We start from the raw sequence: 13524 nt of genomic DNA, 5'->3' as shown, positions 1-13524 counted from the left end.
CACTACTGTTACTATTGTTTATCCTGCGTAATGCGAAAGAGTAGAATATAAGTAATAGTTAAGTTAGACTAAGGATGGAATTGTAAATATATGTACAGGGAGTGGTGGCCCTCAAACCCGTAAAAGGGAGAGATTAAATACATAATAATACAATACATACTAAGAATATCCTTATTAAATTTTCTATAATTAATGACATGTTGAAATGAAATTTTCTATGATTATTGAATTCATTGACTGAAAAACATAATTTTGTTAATTTTATTTTGAAAACACTAAATTTCTACTTAATTATTTAAATAGCAACATAATATGCACGCTACAGTACGCGGGAAGCATTACAATTTCAATTAATAACATAAAAATATAAAACAAGATATTAACTATTCCAGGTAGCAAGTAAGAATATAAAATTGAAAATTATTTTAAAAATTCCTGCTTAATAAAGGAATTTGTTTTTCACGAAAGAAAAATTAATTCTTTGAATTCGGCCATTTTTTTCCAAAGTTAAAAAATCTGTTGCCTCAAACTCATTTAGTTTAAATTAGTATAACACATGGTCATTTTATATTTTTAAAACTATTTTTTTACTTATAACTTTCATGAATTTTGCCATATCTTTGATTTTAAAAGTGCTATTATCGAACACGAAAATTTTGTGAAAACAAAATAAAACTATGTCTTTCGACTCTAATTTAAATGAAATAAGGTTCACACAACAAAATTTTCAACTTTTTAGAAATCAATTTTTATTTAGCCAAATCCAAAAAAGTAATATTTTCTTATTAAATAAAGAATTCCTGTATTTAGCATGAATATTCATTGTTATTTCTAAGTTCGGATAATTTTTTGTTACCTTGAACACTACAAAAAAATAATTTCAGGGTGGCCGTTTTAATCGAGGAAAAAATTCCCAGTCATTTTCCGATGCAGAAAAATGTTTCACGGTTAAAAAAATTCGAAATGCTTTAATTTTGAGTAGATTAATACATACAAACAATTAGCGAAAAAAAATTATAGACGCAGTACATTTACAATCTTTTAATCATTTTAGGAATGAAATGACTTTTGAGTCCTGCATAATTATTTTAAAATTAAAAACACTCCTTTCAAACCTATTTAAAAATGTTAATTTCTTGCCACCAAAAACTTACCGACGCAATAAACTTATAATTTTTTTAATAGTTTTATGAGTGATTTGATTTGTGTGTCAGCCTAAAGTTAGTAGTCTACCAAAGTTGCAAATTCCTATCTACATTTGCATAAATAAAATTGATTATGTGGACCAATGTTTTTAATTTTATAAATATTATTGAATTTCAAACTCATTGTCAGCGGCGAAGAGAACCAATATATTGTTGACGCGCAGGGAAGCTTTTTAGGCCATTAGCAAGTGAAATCTTTGCACCTCCAAGGGCGCCGATGATAAGGACGATTAGTTTAACAGAATATTCCGGGTACAATCGTTGCAACTCCCTTATAAGGTCTCGATACCTCTCTTTCTTTTCAATCTCCTTGGTTATGATGTTTTTGTCAGCTGGTGCCGAAAATTCGATAACCAAAATGGTTCGCTTCTCGAAGTCAAGAAGAACCATGTCAGGCCTCGAGTGAGCAACATAAACAATTGTCGAGAATATAAAGTTTCAGTATATGCGGCATTTCCCATTCTCGACAATTGACTCGATTTCCCTAGGAGCATTAAGAGGAGCGATATTAAGGTTAATGCCGTGAGAGTAACATAGATGGTAATAAAGCACTCTTAGTGCCGCATTGTGCCTTTGAATGTAGGTCGTTCCCGCGTCTTGGCTCAAAATGTGGCGACGCTATGTTAAGGTGGAAATGACACCGTCTTGGCATGCAAAAATGAAACCCTCCGTACCAGACTTCAATCCAGGCGATTTAAGGAAAGCAATCGTTAGCTCACAAGACATTGACTGATCCTTCACATTTCTGTGAAAGATACCGTGCATCCTCTCATCGAGGAGCTGTTCACGAAAGTTTTTTCTTGTGCTTTCTTAATCCGGGCTTTCAGGAGTTAGTACTCGACATAGATAAGATTTGATGCATTTTGCTCACCCTTAATACTGAAGTCAAGTCCGAGTATTTCAGCAGCCTCCTCCGCTGCTTTGTACAGAAACGCTCCTTTGCCCACTTCTTCGTGATTCCTGACCATTTTAAGAAGAGGGTCTCTTCCATTTGCAACTCTATGTGCTGTACCCAGAATAATCCTGTTGTGTATACATTCAAGAATCAATATTCCGCGACCACCTTGAAGGCGTGAGATGTACAGTCGCGGAACGGAAGACTTAAGATGCATGCTTTTGTTCATGTGCATAACCTTTCTTGTCCTGATATCAAGGGATCTGAGCTCATTCTTCGTCCATGGAACTACTCCAAATGAATAGAATACTACCGGGACGGCAAGCATGTTCGTTGTAGATACTTTGCCATTAAGTTTTCCTCGCTTCAAATAAACCTTGGCGCATTTGTCTAACCAAAATTCTATTCCAAGTTCCTTAGTATATCTTTCGACAATCCCTGGAGCTAGATGTAGTTGCTCTTTGTTTTTAGCATAGATCTTATGATCGTCCATGTAAAATACATGAGTGACCTTGTACTTTCGATCTGCAGGTTTTCCGCACAAGTACCCGTCGGAATGGCTAAGTGCTCGAGATGGTGGCAATAATGTAAGGAAAAAGAGGAGTGGGCTCATGGTGTCGCCCTGAAAGACACCTCTCTGAAAGGTGACGTTGTCAGTTGTCACACGATTTTTTCCAGATGAGATAGTAAATCTGGTTTTCCAAAGCGGCATCAATCTCTCTATACACCTAACTATTTTCCGATGAACCTTTAAGATTTCTAAAAGACAGATGATAAGTCTATGGAAGGTCGAATCGAAAGCTTTCCGATAATCAATCCAGGCCATCGATAGGTCACGCTGGTAGAATGCAGCTTCTTTGCAGACACATCTATCGATGAGCAAGTTTTCCCGAAATTCGGCTCCGCCTTTCTTTGAGCCTCGTTGTTCATAAATTTCTTGTCACACAGGTTCAATTGCCCGAACAATCCTATTATTTAGGATAGCTGTGAATATCTTATAAAGCGTGTTCAGAAAGGTTATTGGCCTGTAATTCTTCGGGTCAGCTAAGTTGCCTATTTTCGGCAGGAGTATTGTGCGCCCTTCCACCAACCACTCCGGAATCAGCTCTTCCGACTTCAAATATGAGGTGAAAATACGGGCCAAGTGCTGATGGGTTGAAGAAAACTTCTTCCACCAGAAGGTTTTGATACAATCTGGTCCCGGTGCGGAATAGTTCTTCATCCCTCGTAATACTTTTTTCACATAATCGATAGTGATGGGTGGGCATTCTTTATCAGGTGTTATGAGGGCAACACATAACTTCTTGAAGTTATTTATATTTTCTGAGTCTTCGTCCAGTCTATGCTGCACTTTGTAGATTTCTGTCCAAAATACTTCGACTTCCTCTGGTTTGGGTGGGTGTTCAACAGTAACTGGAGGGTCTTGGAAAAGTCGAGATGGGTCAGAGAGAAACTGTTGATTTTCTCTGACCCACCTCTCCCTCCGCTCTAGATTTCTCTTAGCGTCAGATAGTGACCGTATTCTCTCAGCAATATGCTGCCTGATGGTTTGCAACTTTGACTTGTTAAGTGTGTGATAACGGGTCCGGAATTCGCGCGCGAACTTTCGAACCTTGGCGGTAAAATTCCTGCCAGATGTGATGTAGTCAATCACACACTGCATGCAGGACGCGTAATGTCTTTCCCAGCCTATCTTTATGGCAAGTTGATGCATTCTTCTTTTGGTCTTATGATCAACCCAGAGGTCGGATTCTCCGGAAAAATGTCCACGAAGCTCGTCATCCATTTCAGCCATATCTTTAGGCTTGAGAGAAACCTTGGTGTTGATGTTTCTCCGGGTCGTAAAGCATCGCTCTTCCTCTATTGGATGCCTGCCTGCGGTTGGTCTTAGTGTCGCCTCTCTTTCTCTGTTGCCAGCTTGTTCTAGCTGTGGTAGAGTAGGCGTTCCGCTTACATAGCCCCTTTTTCTGAGTAGTTCAGCATGGTTTCGCAGAAGTTGCTGCGAAAAGTGCGATAGCTCTGGGTGTTTCTCGTACCACAGAACATGCAGCCGTGCCATGTAACCCCGTTCAGGGGCCACACTCGCATCGTAGCACTCTAGTAAGTCGTGATTGAGTCGCTCCGTGCACCCAAAGATCGCGAGATCCCGCCGATCTATTGCATTGAATTCGTTTTCATTAGCTCCCCCAGCTCTAGATTGGTCGGCATTGCCCCGCATGCAAGGATAAGGCTGCGTACTCTGAGAGGTCGCCCGGTATCCCAGAGTCACCATTCTAGACACCTCACCCAGGTGGAATTCAGCTTTCGGCACGGTTTTTACACCTCCGCTTGGGGGTTAATTCCTTCGGGACCACCCCTGGACAATTGTCCGCGACTGCCTATTTATTTTTGTATCCATATTCAGCAGAAACCCTTTGTACAGGGACCCTCTATCCTATTTCATAGGCCCTTCGGTTTGATTCTAGAGGAATCAAAACCGAATCGAATGGTATATATATATATATATATATATATATATATATCCTGCGGTTGTCCTTATGACAAATTTTTAATTATATATATGCATGAAATTAAGAATCACGCGCAACATTAAATTCGCCAATTTCTTTCATTTTTTTCAAATGGGGATCGAGATATAAATAAAAGCCCACCGAAGTCTTCCGAAGCTTTCAGATAGGCAATCATCGTACAGCAGACAGCTGAAGTCAAACCGTTCATTTTCGGCTTAAACAAGAACTCACAATGGTAATCATGCACCTTCTGTTTTGCGGCTCCCAAACGGTAGGTACGATGGGGTACATTTGTAGCTCGTTCTAGCAGCACTGGCATCAAGATGTAAATAGGAGACCACCGAAGTCTTCCAAAACTTTCAGATCGACAACAAAGATATCTTTGTGGTAACTAATTGAGCAGAAACTTAATTGGTAAATCATCTGCTGGTAAATCAATTGCTATATTTCGTCATTTACCGACGCACAACTTGCGCCTTCAAAGTAACTCTTAGGCAATCCGCCAAGAGGGCGCAGTTATTAGTGCATGTTTTTCACATTCTCCATGGACATAGGAAACAGTGGACTAGGCATGCCATTGCGGGCATGATGCAATGAGGGGGGAGGTCCGCCACCTTTTGACGTCCCGCGACAAACATGGCAGCGCCCACATGTTTATATTTTCATGCACAGTTTTTCGGCAAAAATGCTCGTGCGCATAATCAAATGGCATATCGTAAGATGGCGGCTCTCCCCACTCGTGGAATTCTCCCCCCTCCCGTTGATTCAACCCCGCTCGACGAAGTTAGGATGGCATGTCTAGTCCCGTGTTTAGCTCGGCAATTTCCCACCTCATCTCTGCTTAGGGTACATTTTCACGTAGGTCGAATTTGAATAAACTGATAAATTAATTTGACACATTGAGTTCGTATTTAGGTTCTCAACCAATCAAATTTGCCACAAGTCAACGAAGCAGCTACAATAAACTTCTAATATATTTTATTGTTTTACCTAACTGTCATTTAATTTTAATAGAAATGATTGAGAAATTTAACCTTTATTTTTTGATCTTATTTTGCTATATAAAAGAGACGCAGTTGCAAATGTGAAAAGAAATTTTAATTCTTTACGGTGTGAATGATTTTACTGAAAATCACGCAATTTGCGCTCTCCATTTTAAACAAGTACCGAAAATACTGTTTATATATTTATTCTGTGTATCTTTCGTATGATGATCAACAAAAGAACACAACCTCTAACTTACGTCAATTTAACAAACTTTTTCACTCGCACACTTTTCCATGTATAGGAAGAGGACAACTGCGCACCTGCGCACTCAAATCTAGGATCTTCCTGTAATGTGCGTATCACTTACGGTAATGTTTCTATTGCGAGTTTCAGATGGTTTCCGACTGGCAGTTGGGTCCCCTTATTATTGCTTCGTGGATAAATCCTATGAAAAATATTAATTCCACGATTTGAGTCCATTTGAGTCTATAAACAAAGTCGATTTGAAACAAAATAGTCTCGGAGATTGTTTGAGAGATTTGGGTCCTTTTCAAGATCCTTTTAGTGGTCGTTTTAAGAGTGGTGCGACGGTAATATAATGTTCCTTTTTTATTCGTCACGTACCGGGCGGGCAGAGTTATTTACAATAGTTGGTCGTGGCTAATCCGCTCTCCGTTTTTAAATTTCTCTTCAAATTATTAACACTTTTTTAATTGATGAATTTTCTCATTATACTTATTTATAATTATAACTTATATACTGATATACAATTTTCTAGTTGAATTCAAAAATATTGTCTTTTTTGTCGTATCTCATTCCATTTACGAGAAACGTTCTATTAATTCCAATTTTAAGCATTAAAAAAAAAAAGTTAGATATCTGAAGTCATCGAAACCGATGGATTCCGAATTATTATGTTTTAGGCTGTTAACTATGAAATTAAAAAAAAAAATCTACTTCTAAATTTTAATCCGAAAACTTAACAAAGGACCCTTGAGTGCCGTCTACTCTATTGAGATAGCCTCTCTGCTTGTTATTTGTGATCGTATTCTTATTTCAATTTCGGAAAGAATATTTTAAAGCCTTCAGACCATTTAAACGAGTTTCCTGGACATTTAAAAATATCTACCTGAGTGCCTGCGGAGAATTTCTATGAGATTCTTTGACCTAAAGAATTTTTTGTATATACTCAAAGATTCTTTTCGCTAGGGAGGCCATGTACACATGCAGAATATCCCCAAGAGTCAAGGAGATGGGATCTGTATGTTCTGTTATCCATCTCTTTCACTCCTGCAAACTTTCTGCATGCAATCTACTGATTTGCAATCGTATGAAAGCGCCCTTATTATTCCTTCGTGGTAATAACATTGTATGTGCATCACAAAAACATATACCGTATACATAGTTTCACCGCTTCTTTCCGGCGCCACGCAATACTGTGCGATTTCTGTGCGTTGTATGAGAAGGAAATATACGTCCGCACTCTTGTTTTTTACCACATGGCATTTATTGTGAGATATAGACAGTCGAAATTAGGTATTATTCAGCTCTATGCATGCCCCCACTCTTTCTGTTCTCTTAGCATTCAGAGGGGTATCGTAGTTCAAATAAATCCAATAGATGACGCTCCGATCAGGTAGGCCTTTTTGCGTTATTATGTGTAGCAAAAATAGTAAAATTTATTAAAAACTTGATACTTTTTATGAATATAAAAGGAAAAACAACGTTTTCATTAACAAGAAGAGCAGCTGTAATAAGTAATCAAAAAAATTCATGAAAACATGATAATATCTTTCCATTGTTTATTTTGTTAATGTAATTCATTAATTTTATAAGCAATTGTATTTTTTGCAAATTTCAAACATTGATTGATAATATTACTTGATTTAAATAATAGTAATAATATTATTTAAACATTGATAATTCACCTTATAATATACTTTTTATTCATTCATCTGCACGTTTCCGCTCTCTAGAAAATATATATTTATACGTCATTTATTTATAAGCAGGATGGAGTCTTGAACGGAAAATAATGGGAAATTGAAAATAATTATCGTTTTTATTTTATAAACGGGAGTTGGTAAAGAAATTAAATTTCCCTTCGGACAAGGAATTTTCGTTATGGAACGGGAATTAAAAAAAAAGAAACTGGGATTTAGAAGAAAAGAATTTAAAAATCCCTGTTGCAAGTCAAAATTCGTCAATTTAAAAGTTCTTCTTCCGAATTAAAAAAAGGAGAATGCAAAAACGGTAAATATTCTATTGAAAGTGATTTCTATTGGAAAAATTGATCATTTAAATGATAAGAACTTGTAGCCGAGTAAATTTATTATTCTCGTTGAAAGTTTTTTAAATTATTAGTTCGAAACCATAGGATGAAAATGTGTATCTTCGGGCTGTGCGTCATACTATAACATCAAATAGCTCATTTATCAACCAAAGAAATTAATTTTTAATTAAAATGATGAATATTCAATTTAAAAAAAATAATAATGATTTTCAACAGACGAGTTTTTTTTCAACCAAGTTAATTTATTGCTAACCCAAACGACTAATTTTAATCTATAGTGATGAATATTAAACTAGAATATTCGAATTTTCAACCAAAAAGGAGAATGCTTAAATGAGGAGAATACCTTTAAAAGAAAAAACTCATTTTCTACAAAAAAGAGTCGATTTTCTACAAAAAAGTCGACTTTTTAACAACATACGTGAATTGTCAACGAAATAAATTAATTTTCAATTTAAAAAGACCAGTTTTCATCCAAATTGTTGAACTTTGAACTAGAAAAGGTCAATTTTTCACATGAAATCGGTATATTTTCTACTGAAATAGTTAAATTTTTAGTTAAAAAATTGATTTTAAAGAAACTAGTGATATTTTAAAAAGATATGAATTTTTATTCAATATGATGAATCTTCTAACAATAAAATTAATTTTTAACACAAAAAGTTCAGTATATTATAATGTAGAAATATTTCCTATTTGAAATAATACTTCTACTCTAAAAATTACTTGAAGCACTCTCTTTTTTTTTAATTTCGGAAAAAGGAACTTTTAAATTGAGACGCATTTTGACTTGAAACAGTGATTTTTTAAACTCCTTTCTTCTTAATCCCACTGTAAATTCTTTTAAAAATTTCCCTTTCCATGTAAAAAATTCCTTGTCCCAAGGGAAATTGTATTACTTTAACGAAACTCCCTACCCTAAAATAAAAACGATAATTATTTTCACTTGTAATCCCTGCAACAGTAGATAAAGAGAACATTACTTTCCTAAATTGACAAAAATTACTAAAATATTGAGGATTTGAATTTTGCTACGATCAGAAGTAAATTGCCCGTTTTTTAATTCAATTCGCGGTTTCCCTTTAAAGTCACCACCCTGCTTATAAATAAATAATATAAAGATATATATTTTTTGGAAAGCGGACCTGTATAGATGAATTAATAAAAAAAGTATATTATGAGGCTAATTATTAATGTTTAAATGTTCTTATTGCTATTATTATTAGTTAAGTAATGTTATCAATCAATGTTTAAAATTTGCAACAATTCCAATCGTTTATGAAATTAATTTTATTAGAAAAATAAACAATAGAAAAATATGAATGCAATTCAAACTTTTTTTTTAAATACTAATCTTTCTATTCAATTTTCCTAACATTAAATTACATGTTTTCATGAATTTTTGGGATTAATAATTATAGCTGCTCTTATTTTTACTGAAAACTTTGTTCTTTCTTTTTATATTTATAAAAAGCATCAAGTTTTTAATGAATTTTAGTATTTTTGCCACACATAACAATGCAAAGGCAGGCCCACCTGATCAGAGCGCCATCTATTAGATTTATATGAACTACGTTACCCCTCCAAATGCTAAAAAAACAACTACCGTATGCACATACACGGGCGATGATGCATAGGGCTGGTATATTCTAGGGACCTTGTAGTAAGGGACGCGCCAATTGGGCACCTGACTGCGGATTGGTCGAGCGAGGAGAGAGACACTTCCGTTCTAAATCAAGATAATATACCAAAATTTACTACAGCTTCGCGCTTCGGAAAGAGCGATACTTTCATTCCAACAGCAGATACTGTACAGTTATTGAAATTTGCTATAGCTTCACGCTTCGGTACCTTCGATATGCTTAGTGTTTGTCGTATTTAGAAATACATAAATAATTGTCGGAATCATTATTTATGCATTTCTAGTTGTTTTTGGACTGTTTTCTGTATGAAAATATCTTTTTATGAAGAAAGAAGACTGAAATTATTTGTGAACCATGTTGTTACGTCCCAGGATCTGCTGTCGAGTTTCATTCCGTTGTAGCCATTTGTTGATTCGTTTTAAGGGAGTTCGGATTACTGCCGTTGAATGGTGAAAACCATTACCGCAAAACTAGGTTACATTTAAAATAATGACACCAATATTTAGGTTCACTGAATCACTCGATGTATTTAACAGTTATTATTTTTACTTGTTCACAGGTGCTTTAACTAATCACAAAACGTGTCCCATTGCAAGTTTTCGGTTGTTTAAGTCTTTTATTTATTAAAAACAATCACAGAATTATCTAAGTTCAAAGTCACAGATTCAAAGTTATGCCATAGAATTAATAGAAAAACAAAAACTGCCTTTTTTAGCTGTGCATGCTTTTTTATATTCTACAAATGGGAGGAGACTTATCTCCTTTCTTCGGCCAAAACCCATTTACATTGCTAATGTCATGGAATTTTCCTATAAACTAACCAATAAAAAAATAGGTCACTTCGCTCCGCCTACAGGATATGAGTCATAAAATGAGTCACTCGATGATTGACACATGTAAACAAATAAAAGTATAAACAAGTCCAAAGTTTATTTTACATCCGGCCTAACTGGCGCCACACACTCATTAATGATACTAAATTTAGACCTATGACTCAATAAGTAAATAAACACTTCACTTTAAGACGCAATTTATTATGTACTGCGTAGAAGTCCAAACAAACTCGACCTAATTTCAAAACAGAGAGAGAGCATCGCATTACGTATAATCATCTTATATCATTAGTAGTCTGCATTTTAACCAGGCTTAAGGGCATGTGATACTTAGAAAATTGTCGATTTTACCAGTTTCAGGTTCCCCCGGCTTTTTTTCTAGAATAATAAATATTTTGTCTTAAAAATTTGGGAAATGATAGCGAATATGCTAACAGACGTCCCCGCACACTTTTTTTGTTTTTTTTTATCAAAAATTTTTTGAAATTGCTAACAACTTTGGACTTATAAATAAACATAGTAACTAATCTCCTGGAACTAACGTTGTTTGCAGGCAATCAACAAAGTTTATTTCATAAATAATTTCCAGATTATCGGAAAGGCCGAGATGAAAAACGACGTAACCTCAAAATAATGTTTATGCATACAATTTTTATTAACACAATAAATTTTTTTTGTTATTATTTCTCAAAAAAGAGTCCGAAGACGTTGTTATGATATTTTATAGTATCTTCGAATTCAGTTTTTAAAAATTTTCATTTTTGTGCAAAAAATGCCGGGGAAACTATAAGTATCACATGCCCTTAAATACGAGGTTTCTAATACTTGAAACATCTTTTCACGTTTTCGTATTTACGCGTTACCTAAGATTCAAATTGAATCTGGAGTTTCTTGCAGCGGTTCCTACAGTGCGTTGACGAACATTTTAATACGCAAACAGGCCACACCGTGACACGTCCCCCCTTCTAATAAAAGGTGTCTGAATCAGGCATCTTTTATCAGCAATAGTGCCTGCCTGTCATGTGCGTATTAGTTTTATTTTAACCAAGAAAAAATTTCATTGTTTGAATTCTTAATCCTAATATTGAAAGAATTGCAAAAACTCATTGTTTTTACATCAGTAGCGAACTATAGTGCAAAATTAAAAGTGATGCAACTTTTATTAATATTGCTTTGAAAGAAGCAAAGAGGATATAATATGGACCAATTTTACGCATTTCGGGACTCCATGACATTTTTTTAGGATCTATTAGACAAAGTAAGTTATAATAAAAATAAAATTGGATCAAATATTCACAAATATTGACAATGAAAAAAATATATTTTTATAACCTAATTTTAAAATAACACTATATTTATATTTTTCTTTGTGATTTTCATCTTTGGATATTTTCTATTCTTTGGGTTTCTATTTTTTTGATATTGATTTATAATATAAAAGGTAATATATAAAATCTAACACTATTGTTTTTAATATTACTCCTGCTTCCATCTAGCGGCCACTGTTGAAGCTATACTTTTTGAAAAACAAATTAGGGAGAATCGCTCCGTCGGTAAATTGAAAGGCCAGATGAGAATTTATTGGGGGAATGTCCTCGCACGTGATTTCTTTATACCTCAAGATTATATTTTTCCCATAAATCAGATGTGGCAAAACATGAAATCCTTCAGTCAATGGAATAGGCTGATCGATCCCTTCCCATAGGTTGCATAACATAACCTCTCGGCATTCTAAACATTCATCCGGGTATTTTATGATGTGTCCCTCTTTCCCGCATCCATCACACTCTTTTTGTTTTGACACGGCATTCAAAATTAACAGATGTACCTCAACATTTTCCCAAAGTTCCACATCGCTGGTAAATTTAATCCTGTTGATCGGTTTTCGAGCAATTTGGCTAATTAAAAAAAAAACAAAGAGAAATATATCTTATCCTTACCTTTAAGGAATTTACTATTGGTAAAGATAATACTTTTACTTATTTATGTATGATTACTAAAAATTTTACCTTTTATTTTAAATTTATTTTTACTTTTTATTTGTGTATTTGTTTATTCACTTGATACTTGATTTATTTTTATCCCCAAACAAAAATATTTTATCTATCAAAAGATACCCTATCAACAACAACAAAATTGCTTACTTTGATCTTGTCCTTGTCAGAGCCGGCATGATTTTTTAACAACCGATCAATATCTTCGTTGAAACAATACCAATCGGGATACATTTGGTTTAGGTCCATTTTTACTCTTTTTAGATTTATTTTATCTTATTAAAAATATTTAACTCCTTTTATTCTCCTTTTTATCAATTTTGTTAATGCCTAAATCCTTTCTCTTGTTGTTTGTCCTGATTAACTGCGTCTTAGCAGACGATCTATTGGAAATTTTCAAATCCTTGAAATATTTCCCCGAAAATGTAAATTTGGAAATTTACGTTTTTTTTAACTGATCTTTTTAGTAAATCACTTTAAATTACATATTGAGTTTAGATATTTCATTATTATCATTTATTTATTTGATCATTCTTTTGTTTTGTTACTATTATTATTCTTTTATAAAAAAAAAATAAAGAAAAGTTATTCCCCTTCATTAAAATTAATGATAACCTATGTTGGTATTCCCTTTGCCCGTAGGGTTATGTTGGTCTACATGTAGAGAGAGACTGGCGCGAAATTTAAACCTGCTAATCCTATTTTTCATCAAATTTTCAGGTTACTTTTATATTATCATGAAAGACTGAATGTGTTCCAGTAGTCACAAAATAATATTTCAGATAAATAGAATTCTATTTATAACATTCTTGCAAATTACTGAAGAAGAATTATTTCTTTGTGCTTTTTGAACCTTCTTTTTTTATTTTCAGATTGTCAACTCCAGTTCCAGCTCCTACATAGAACTTAAGTGAGCAATTTTAATTCATATTTTTCTTGTTGTTAGAAAATATTAAAATTAATAACTGATTTTATTCTTCTTATTAATATTATTTTTTTAATTAGAATTTTATTATCTAAAATAAACACAGAATAAATTTATTTCTTATGATTAACCTAAAAGTTATCTTAATCATTTATCATTAAACACGAATTTTTTATTATTATTTGTTTAAAATTTTATTACTTTTCTTAATTTTTCAAACTTAGCTTTATTACACACAA

Source organism: Belonocnema kinseyi, chromosome 5 (assembly GCF_010883055.1).
Source record: "Belonocnema kinseyi isolate 2016_QV_RU_SX_M_011 chromosome 5, B_treatae_v1, whole genome shotgun sequence".
Classification (NCBI taxonomy): Eukaryota; Metazoa; Arthropoda; class Insecta; order Hymenoptera; family Cynipidae; genus Belonocnema; species Belonocnema kinseyi.
Note: the sequence above shows the minus strand (reverse complement) of the source record.